Here is an 11212-nt window from a genome sequence, read left to right as displayed (position 1 = left end):
ACGGCTTGCATCTCCTGGCTTTTCATAAACGATGCAAAAATGAACTATTCAAAAATGATTTTTACTCAAATGGGAGGGCTGTATCGTAGGGATAGGATCCCAGATGCTTTGCTAATCAGGTAGGGGACCGTAGACTTCATCACTATATTGACTTACATTTTATCTGCTGCTTTAAATATGTACTCCTATGTACCACCAGTGCTCCATGTTGTCTAATGTTAGTCCTAGACAGGGCTTTTTTTCTGGGAAAAGAGGTGGTGGAACTCAGCGGTGGAACTCAGGAACGCACAATGGCATCACTTTGGGTTAGCTGCAACAAGGGGGGAGTTTTTTAAATCGCCCTTGGTGAAACTGGTCACATGGCTGGTGGCCCCGCCCCCTGATCTCCAGACAGAGGGGAGTTGAGATTGCCCTCCGCACCGCTGAGTGGTGCGGAGGGCAATCTCAACTCCCCTCTGTCTGGAGATCAGGGGGCGGGGCCACCAGCCATGTGGCCATTCTCAAGAGGTTCCGGAACTCCGTTCCACCACGTTCCAGCTGAAAAAAAGCCCTGCGCGTAATACCTTAAAACAAGCAACCAAATGAAAAACATTTTAATGGTCAAGGCTTGTTCAGGACCAAGGATGGACTTTGCAACAGGGTGCCTGGGGCAACTGCCCTGGGATGGGTGGCCCCCAAGTGCCCCAAGGCAAAAAGAAGCAGCTGGCTCAGGGAGTGGTTGGCCAGCTTGGCTGCGCCCACTCACTTCAGGGGAGTGGAAGTGCCTGGCTGCCATGTCTACTCCTTGAGGGATAGCCTAGGCAGGGGTGGCGGTGGTGGTCATTCTGTGGGCCCATTCCTGGCTTTTGCCTAGGGGAACAGAATAACTAAGATCACCCATGTTCTGGAAGGCACCTTGACCCATCTGGCTGTAAGTGAATGAAGCCAGGCTGGACATAACACAATGAAGTATTGCACACTGAGCAGGGACCCTGCCTGGCCTAGTGTTGCCAACCATCAGGTGGGGTCTGGATACTTCCCAGAATTACAACTGATCTCCAGATGACAGAGGTCAGTTGCCCTGGAGAAAATGGCTGCTTTCGAGTGTGGACTCTACGGCATAAGATCCCACCGAGGCCTCTCCCCTCCTCAAACCCCTTTAACAGCCTTTCTGGTGACCATAACCTGGGCCGTTTCCAGATGGCTTACCTGTCTCCAGAACGTCGCGCCATCTTGCGGGGAAAACGTGAAATATCGCGTTTTCTCGCGCGAGTTTTGCGTGACGTCATGCGACGTTGCGCAAAACTCACACGAGAAAACGCGATATTTCACGTTTTCCCCGCAAGATGACGCGACGTTCCGGAGGCAGGTAAGCCGTCTGGAAACGGCCCTGGGCTAGGAGGGTGAGTGAATTGCAAGTCCCAAGATAAGACCCTCCTTTCATTCGCAGATGAGATCATTCTCCGTCCTTTTCTGCCAAAGGCTGTTACTGCTTTTCACTTGAACCTGGACACTGCATTATCGGTATTCTTCCCTACACCTAAGGATGATGCAGAGAGATTGCACACCCTAGATGTTAAATGTGTTTTGTGCTTCTATTGGGACAGGACTGCTCCTTTCGTTTCATTTAGATGGCCGAAAAAGGGCCAGAAAGTCTCTGCACTGACGATTTTGGATGGGATAGTGTGGCTCATTAAGGCTTGTTATAAACAGTCTAAACAACCATACCCATTGCACAATCCACCTCACCAGCCTTCAACTTGGGCATCCTTCTAGTCGAATTGTTTAAGGCGGCCATCTTGTCAACGCAGTCCACATTCATCAACCATCATGCCAAGGCTGTGGCCAAGGCCATCCCGAAGAGTCTCTTCCGTTAAAGAGCTTCATGCCCTCCCCCTGGGTGAGTTAGCTCGCTGTGGGACTGCACAGAAGACACAGTGATGAAAACAGGGTTGCACTTACCTGTAACTTGTTCATTGAGCAGTCTTCTGTGCAGGCACACATCTCTCCCTCCTTCCCCGCCCTGAGCTCCTTTTTCTTATTTTCCTCATGCACTGGCAGCTTAGAGAACTGAGGGAGGGAGCCACTTGCCCTGCCCTTTATAGCTGCGCCTGGGAGGAAAGCACATGAAAGTCGAGCCTCTAGAGCCTCTAGGAGCTTTGGAACATTCGCGGCTGGCCTGCACTTGTGCAGATCCCATGCGTGCCTGCACAGAAGACCACCCGATGAACAATAGTTACAGGTCAGCTCATTGGGCAGACCCAAGTTGGACTGTACATGTTCAGGTGTTGCTGCATGATTCCTAATCCCTTTAGGTGAGTAAAAACAGGCCAGGATGGGATGGGGGCTTCCCATACTGCACATTCAATACACGTGTGTGTAAAGAGGGCTTAACTCAGTAAGTCTTCTGTAGCACATCCAAATGTTCTGAATAACATTATTACATTCCCAAGCAGCCTAAAGAAAGAACTGTGATTTGAAAGGCTGTCCCAAAATGCCTTTGGGGCTACCTCAAATAATCTGTCCAGAGTGTGCTCCTTCACCCTTACAGTCAGCTTACTTTAGAATGATGAGGCTGCTGCTCAAGAGCAACACATTAAATAAGAAGGTCCCCTTATGGAAAGTTCTTCTCAGGAATTAAAAAACTGATGTTTTCTTCGGGGGGCTGTCATCCAATGAGGAGGGCAGGAGCTTCCTGAAATAAGCAAAGTGCAATCTTCAGAAAACTCCTTGATCCTTCTTTTGGTAAGAACAAGGCTAGTGCCTGAGCATACCCTTGCACACGCACACACATCAGTTCTGGCTGCAGCTTATGACGGACCCCCCTTTGCTCCCCCACAATGAGGCAGATTTTTCCACCAAAATCCAAGTTCACTATGATTGAGCAGCCCCAAGTAGTGTGTTTATGGTTGTAAAGTTCACTTTGTCCCACCCTGATACGCAGTTATATTTTTGGCTTTTTAGCCCACCCCAGAAACTTGATCGGGGAAAAGCAGGAGCCCTCTTCTTGGTATGGAATGGCACTACAGGCTGAATAACTCTCAAAAGAAACAACAGGCAGGGATGGTATATGGGCAGTCCGGGGATGAATTGCTGAGGTAAAATGTGTAGGTAGAATAGAATACGTTAAAAGTCATAGGCAAAATAGTTTTCTTGCAACTTAGTTTCAACTCCTTAAGAGTTAGAGGTGTTTTGTTTAATATTTTGGTTACAGCAACAATGTTTCTTCACAGATTTCCCTTTTCAACTCAGGTGTCTTGACATTATTTCAACACTGTTTTCCCTTTACAACAGACCCAGAGTCCTCCTTTGAGCCAAACCCCCTTCTAGAAACTGGGCAGGAATTATTCTTCTTCATCTAAGAAGGCATAATCCTATTCACTTGGCTTGAATGAGAGTCTCAACTTACTACCCACTCAGTCTGCCAAAACACACATTCAGTTCTATCTTGGCTGTGTAAACAAGTTTCAACATGTGCTGGCTTTTATATCTGGAATCCTTAACTAAAAGTATTCCTTAAGATAAGGTTGTTATAGTAAGGGCAAACGCTTTCCTTTCTCTTACTTTGGGAATCTCTCTGACCCTCCTTGTCAGACTCTTTCACACACTCCATTGAACTAAAAAACTTGTCAGCAACTGTCATCTTGAGGGCAGGTTCTGAATGGCCAATCAGAGAGAGGAGGGAGCAGCCAGTCAATCAAGCTCTCATTCCAGGCAGTTGTTAATTCCTTCCCTTTCATCTCTCTGCACTTTGGTAAAGTGAGTTCCATCACATAGCTCTCTTTATATTTACACATCTTAAATAAAATGTCAGAAGCTGAATGCAGTTGACATGTTGGTAAGGATTCAAAAAGTTTTGAAAACTAACTGTAAATATATCAAGTTTTTAATTTTCACTTATGAACAGGAGAAGCCATTTGGGAGAGGGGAAAATCTGTCAAACATAAGTTATCCCACCAATTAAGTCACTGGATTGTATTCTCCACTAGTGCAATGCACACACACACAAATGCACCCAGGCTCACAGGATCTCTTTTGCCTTTTGCATTGGTTGGGGCATGAAGGGAAAGGGTTGTTGGAAGAGATTCCCAAAGCAGCAGCTGTTGGTGGGCCACTGCCAAGAGGAAACAGTCTACCATTGTTTTGATGTTCACCCCCAAATTAATTACATTCATAGTGAATGTTTTTTTTAAAAAAAACACCAAGCTATTTGGCATTCCTTAAAATGTTCCTAAATATAGAAACACATGAAGAAAGAAAGAGAGAAAGAAAGAGTGAGAGAGAACCCAGTTTTGAAGGAATTGCATTGTAAATGAGGTGATTTTGTTTATGCTGCAGCCAGGTATCGCTTTACTTGTGTGGATGCTCATACATCACTGTGCTAATGAGGTAATGAGTAACCGGGTGCCTGAATATTATCTGACACAAAGCCCTGCGTTTTTCATATAATACAACCTCAACTAATGGAAGTGCTGTTTCTACTAATAATAGGCCCAGGGCCTCCTTCATCAAGGCCAGGAACCTACTTACAACACCACCACCCCGCCCCCAGGGCTCAGCCTAGGGACATCTCTCAGTGGAATCCTAAGTATAGTCGTGTCCTTCTAAGCCCACTGCTGGGAACGGAGTGAGGAGGGGGTCATCTCTGCTCAGAACTGCACTGCCGATGACTCGAACTGCATCTGGAGAATCAGACGTGACAGCAGTGAACAAGCAGCGAGAACCAGCACGGTGTATTGGAGCTAGTTTCTGGGAGACACCGATTCAAATCACCAGTCTGCCATAGATGCTCACTTGGTGGCCATGGGCCTCTCTCTCTCTCAGCCCAGTCTTCCTCACAGGGTTGTTGTAATGAGGACAACATGGAGGAGGTGTCGACAATATTGTAAACCACTTCGGGGGGGGATCTCCACTGAGCAGAAAAGCAGGATATTAATATTTAAACAAATAAGTAAATAAATACACTAGCTTGGTAGGGAGCAGCTGGGAATCTACCTTTCTGTTTACCCTTCATCTCTCTATCTGTTCAGCCTCTGCCTCTTCTCTCCCTTGCCAAGGGCAAAAACAACACCAGACGGTTTGAACGGCAACAGTGAAAGACTGCTCTTACTAAGGACAGTTTCCCACCCCCCTAAATTAAGTAATCCCCTCTGGATGTTGCTTTACTAAACAGAACGATACCAAGAATACAATCAAGCTAAGACACTAGACAAATACACTAGAGACCCTCTGGCAACCTGTTCCAAGGGTTGTCCAAGACACCATGATGTACATGCCACCTGTTCCTACCCCCTCCAAGCAAGAGACTGCGGGAAGGAGAAGAGTACATTTGGTACCATTGCTGTGGAGCCGTGTCCTTATGGGAACAAAATGGGCATTTTAAGGCTAGCATAATTACATGTGGTTCAATGCACTTTCATTCCCTTGTTTGGAAAAACCCTTCACCCATCAGACCTAAGGAAAAATATATTTCTTCTAGTAGTAGAAGTCTGGCCTATCCCATAGCCCATGGCTATCCTCATCCAAATAAAGCCATCATCGTGCCATCTCAGAAGTCCTTAAATCACATACGATTGTCCTCACATTGTTGATGGGGACTAAAGCCAGGGCTTTTTTTCAGCTGGGATGCGGGGGAACAGAGTTCCGGAACCTCTTGAAAACGGTCACATGGCTGGTGGCCCCGCCCCCTGATCTCCAGACACAGGGGAGTTGAGATTGCCCTCCGCGCCGCTGACCAGCGCAGAGGGCAATCTCAACTCCCCTCTGTCTAGAGATCAGGGGGTGGGGCCACCAGCCATGTGACCGTTTTCCCTGAGGGCAACCCACTGAGTTCCACCACCTCTTTCCCCAGAAATAAAGCCCTGACTAAAACTGACAGGCAGAGGCTTGCCAATAGCCACCGACCAAATTCATAGTAGAGGCAAGACCTAAAGCGACGACTTTCTGGGGCACAGCCAGCTCAGTCTCTTATGGTGCAACCCTGCAGAGTTAATCCAGTTATGACAGACCCCCCCTTCACTCCCCCACATTGAGGCAGATTTTCCTGCAAAATCCAAGTTCACTTGCTATGGTTGAGCCCCAAGTAGTGTGTCTCTGTTTATGGTTGTAAAGTTCTTTTCGTCCCACCCTGATAAGCAGTTATATTTTTGGCTTTTTAGCCCACTCCAGAAACTTGATCGGAGAAAAGCAGGAGCCCTCTTCTTCTTGGTATGAAATGGCACTAGAGGCTGAATAACTCTCAAAAGAAACACCAGGCAGGGATGGTATATGGTATATGGGCAGTCGGGATGGTATATGGGCAGTCGGGATGAAATTGCTGAGGTAAAACTTGATGGTGGAACAGAATATTTTAAAAGTCATAGGCAAAATAGTTTTCTTGCAGCTTACTTACAATGTTTACAATGTTCTTCACAGATCTCCCTTTTCAGCTCAGGTGTCCTGACATTAGTTCAACCCTCTTTTCCCTTTACAACTGACCCAGGATCCTTCTTTGAGCCAAACCCCCTTCTAGACACTGGGCAGAAATTCTTCTTCACCTAAGAAGACATAACCCTATTCACCTGGCTTGAATGGGAGTCTCCACTTACTACCCAATCACTCTGCCAAAAACACACACCAGTTCTATCTTAGCTGTGTAAACTTGTGCTGGTTTTTATACTTGGAATCCTTAACTAAAAGTTTTTCTTAAGACAATGTTGTTACAGTTAGGGCAAACGTCTTCCTTTCCCTCACTTCAGAGGGGAACCTGTCTGACTCTCCTTGTCAGACTCTCTCACATGTGCCACTGAACTCAAAAACCTGTCAGCAACTAACTGTCATCCTGAGGGCTGGTTCTGACTGGCCAATCAAAGAGAGGAGGAAGCAGCCTGTCAATCAAGCTCTAGTTCCAGGCAGTTGTTAACTTCTTCCCTTCCATCTCTCTGAGTCCTGCACTTAGGAAACCTTCTTTGATGCATCTGACGAAGAGAACTGATTCTCGAAAGCTTATGCTACAATAAAGTTGGTGAGTCTTAAAGGTGCTACTGGACTCTTTTTGATTTTGCTACTACAGACTAACACAGCTAACTCCTCTGCTTCTTTGAAGTGAATTCCATCACACCAGTGGAAGCCTATTCATGGAGTGCAAGTCACTCCATTATCACTCTGCTGAAAACGGTAGGTTTTCATGTTCCTGTAGAATATCATGTTCCTGTAGAATATCAACAGATTAAACACTGGTCTCTTGCTCTTTCCCATTCTCCTGGTCACTTCCACTAACTCCTCTTCTTCCTCTTCCTGTTGGGGAATGAAGCATCCTGCAACTGGCTATGGTCATTTTCAATCACCATCGACCAAAAGAACCACATGACTACTATTTACCATCCAACCAAACCCAAACATACAATTCATTAACTAGTATGGAAGGAAGAGGGGATTTTCCCTCTCCCAATCCTGCTATCTGTAGTTGCCTGGGATGGAACACTGAGTATGCTATATCCAAAGCATGGACTCAGCTATGGAACTGAGGACCCTCAAGCCAAAGAACGCTTTGCAGAATCAATGTGCAAATAATCCATACCATTAAAATAAAGCCCCAAAGTGTCACAGGGAGATGTACTTGGGCATCTTGAAGACTTGAATTAATTTATGACTTCATCAGTCTACCATAATTATTAGCAATAAGTGTATGATTGTGTTCTGAAGCACAGCAGAATTGATTTGCTATTCAATAATGAAAACCAATGGTAGGCAGGACATCCACTGCAAACAGATGATAAATGTGCTCCTCGCTTTCTGATCAGCTAGAATAATAATCTGGCTCCCTTCCATAAGGGACATTAAGCTTGGTCTCATGCAAATATCATGTTAGCAAAATAGTGGACTCATGGGCCTCGTAAAGGCTATTTACCACCTTAGGAAATGCTCGCTCTTAGTATTTCATTCATCTAAGAGTGTGTTGCACATGTATTTCACAAGCCATGTTTCTTTGAAGGTCATGGCTAGCTGACGTTAGGGGTAGAAATAGCCTATGGTAGTGTCCAAGGGAAGGGTAGCATTTAAACTTAATGAGAAATTTGTGCTGTAGAGCGAGGTAAAGCCAAGTCCTTTCTGTTGCGGACAATGAATCCCCAGAGCGATGGGAATATGAAATAATATACTCCTGGCAACAGTTCTGAAGGCTTTGGCATTGTGTGTGCATTTTACTACATAAATTCATTATGATATACAACTTTCTTTGTAATTCAAGTAATGCCATAAAGATTGAGGGGAAATCTGAAACTATTTGATTTGGAGGGAAGAGTTGTTTTCTCTTTTATGGCTCCAAACTAGGTGGTTTGGGGAACAAATTGAAGTAGTTCCATGGTATGTTTTTCCTTCGTACAATGAAAGCCTACACAGTCCTATGCACATCTGTTCTGCACTGGTGGGCCCAGCAACATAATCTCGCACATACATGACTCCAGAGATTTTTCCATTTGGTTCATCTGTGCTATAGGAGAAATTAAAAGACGGTAGAGAAGAGAAACGGCTCGCTTCCTGTCCGGCCTTCGAACTGTCACACTGGCAGGAATGCAGGACCGCGACATTCCCACATGAATAACTCTTTTTGGTTGTGTCTGGAAGCCCAGGGGATCATTCATTCACCCCAGCCCAACTTTTCATCCCACAATGCAGACCCACTGCTTTATTATGCACTTCAAGCCACGGAGCAAAAACCTAGCCAACGAGTTCCTTAAGACATGATGGCAAACTCCTACCACTAAAACCAATTCAAGCACTGCGATGAAGAAAGAGTCTGGGGAACTAAACAGGTGGCCTTGAAGACCAGGTGGGGAAAAGAAAGGCCAACAACAGACTCCACCACAGAGGAAGCAGGGAAGCTCCAAGGAGAAGCACCAAGATGGCGCAGGGAACCAGGAAAAGTAGAATGCACCTGCAACTTTTGGGTTAAAAAAAGGGGGCAATCAAGGAGCAATGTGGATGTTATAATTTTTTTCAGCGGGAACGCGGGGGAACGGAGTTCCGGAACCTCTTGAAAATGGTCACATGGCCAGTGGCCCCGCCCCCTGATCTCCAGACAGAGGGGAGTTGAGATTGCCCTCCGCGCCGCTGAGCGGCACGGAGGGCAATCTCAACTCCCCTCTGTCTGGAGATCAGGGGGCGGGGCCACCAGCCATGTGACCATTTTCTCCGAGGGCAACCCACTGAGTTCCACCACCTCTTTTCCCAGAAAAAAAATCCCTGATTATGTTCAAATACCTGCTGCTTCAGATTGCGGGCTGCTACTCGGGTACTGATTGGATACATCTGACTGAATTTGGATGCATATAATTAACTTTCTTGTCACCCCTCGCCCCCCATCAGTCATCTGCTCCACGCTGTAATTTAAAAAAAAAAAAAAGCTTGAAAGTTTTGATTTGGGACTTACTATTTAGTGTCTATGTGAACCTTTGCTGCCTTCCCATGCGATCAGTTCTTGAGATCCCTTCTGAAATAAATACTACTGACTGCACAGGCACAAAAGGCAGGTGATGCTGAAGTCACTCACCTCTATAATGCACCTGACTGTGCAGGTGAAACAAAGGGACAAATAACTGTGCCCTCAGGGGATACGACCCCTTCTCCAGCAAATGAGATTATTTAGTTCTTGAACTTGGCAAAAGCAGCTACCAGCTTCGGTGACTGCACAGGTGTAAGGCACTAGTTCAGATAGACTGAAGAAATATTTAACAATGAATTTGTCTATCCATGGTGGTTAGCAGACATGGGTACGAATTGAAACACAAATCAAATTTCGAGACAAATGGGGCCGATTTGTGTATTATGAAAACGCGTTTCATGGGGCTGCATTTTTCATGAAATCCACGACTTTTGGGGCCGATTCATTTGATTTGTGAATGCTTCATGATGCCAGACAGGCTGGCGCCGATCCATTAATTCCCTAGGCAACATAGGTCCGGAATGTCTGTAGACCTTTCGTTGCCATTGGAAACCCTAATCTTAGCTCACATAAACTTGATAGGCAGCTCTCCCTGCCAACCTGAAATCTCCCATTCTGTTCTATGGAAGCAACAAGCAGGGATGGGGGGGGAGATGGGCCTTCTGTAGCCATGGGAACTCCAACCTCATCCCTCCAAACCCTGTTAGGCAGGTCTGTCTGCCAACCAGAGAGCTCCTGTTCTGCTCTATGTGAGCATTTCTTATATAAGGCACAGCTGTCTCATGCTTTTCAGTTCCAGTAGACAGAGGGAGAGGGAGCAGCTGTTGCTCGGATTTGGAGTGAGAGAGAGTGGAATTGGGACCTTTTGGCTGGATTTGCTGCTGCTTCAAAAGAGACTGAAAACCCTCTTTCTTATTTTCTGCTCTTCTCCTTGCTGGGAAGGTTGTTGAGTGAGGGTGCCTTTTTTCCTCCATCCCACTCCAGTCTCAAGGAACTGACTGGCTCTAGGGCCTAGTTTGACTCCCTGCGAGTTTGGCATCTCTGGGTATGAAGGGGGCTGTTGTAGGACCCCGGGATCTGATGAATCACAAATCTAATGAATCATTTCACGAAATGGGACAATTTCATGGAAGTTCGTGGTTCCTGTAACGCAATGAACCATGAAAGTCAGGGTTTGTTTCCTCCCCCTTTTGTGCCCATCTCTAGTGGTTAGTCACGGGAACCACTCTATAAACATTTGCATATATGTATTTGGAGAATATCTGTTTATTTCTTTACTCCTATCCCATTTTCTCCTCAATGGTGACCCAACATTCTCTTCCTCATTTTTCCCTCACAGCATCTCTGCAAGGTGGGTTAGATGTGTGACAGGCCTAAGGTTACTGACGAGGGTTCCATGTCGGAGCTGAGATTCAAATAGGGTTGCCAGGTCCCCCTGTCAGGTTCAGTGTGTATATGAGCTGTACTGACTCCATTTTCTAATGCTTCTAGTGTCTAAGTGCTTTCTCCACAGGTGCACAAGTTCCCAAGCAGACTTCTCACCAAAAGAGATTGTTTTGTCTAACAACGTTCCACCCAAGATTGGCCTTGAGAGAGTCCAGCTTCCCAAGTCTGAAAGATGTTGTTTTGAGAACTGTGGGGGGAGGCTGGTTCAGCTGGGAACTGTTACTTTGTACCTCATGCTTTGCCCTTCATTGGTAACAATGCTCTTGTACCATCCTGAATCTCCTATTCAGGACAGTGGACTATAATGGGTCATTTCTGCAGTAAAGTTTACTTATTCAAACAATGGACTCTTGTTTGCTTGTAGAG

This window comes from Eublepharis macularius, chromosome 9, assembly GCF_028583425.1.
Source record: "Eublepharis macularius isolate TG4126 chromosome 9, MPM_Emac_v1.0, whole genome shotgun sequence".
Taxonomy (NCBI): domain Eukaryota; kingdom Metazoa; phylum Chordata; class Lepidosauria; order Squamata; family Eublepharidae; genus Eublepharis; species Eublepharis macularius.
This window is presented reverse-complemented; position numbering follows the sequence as displayed.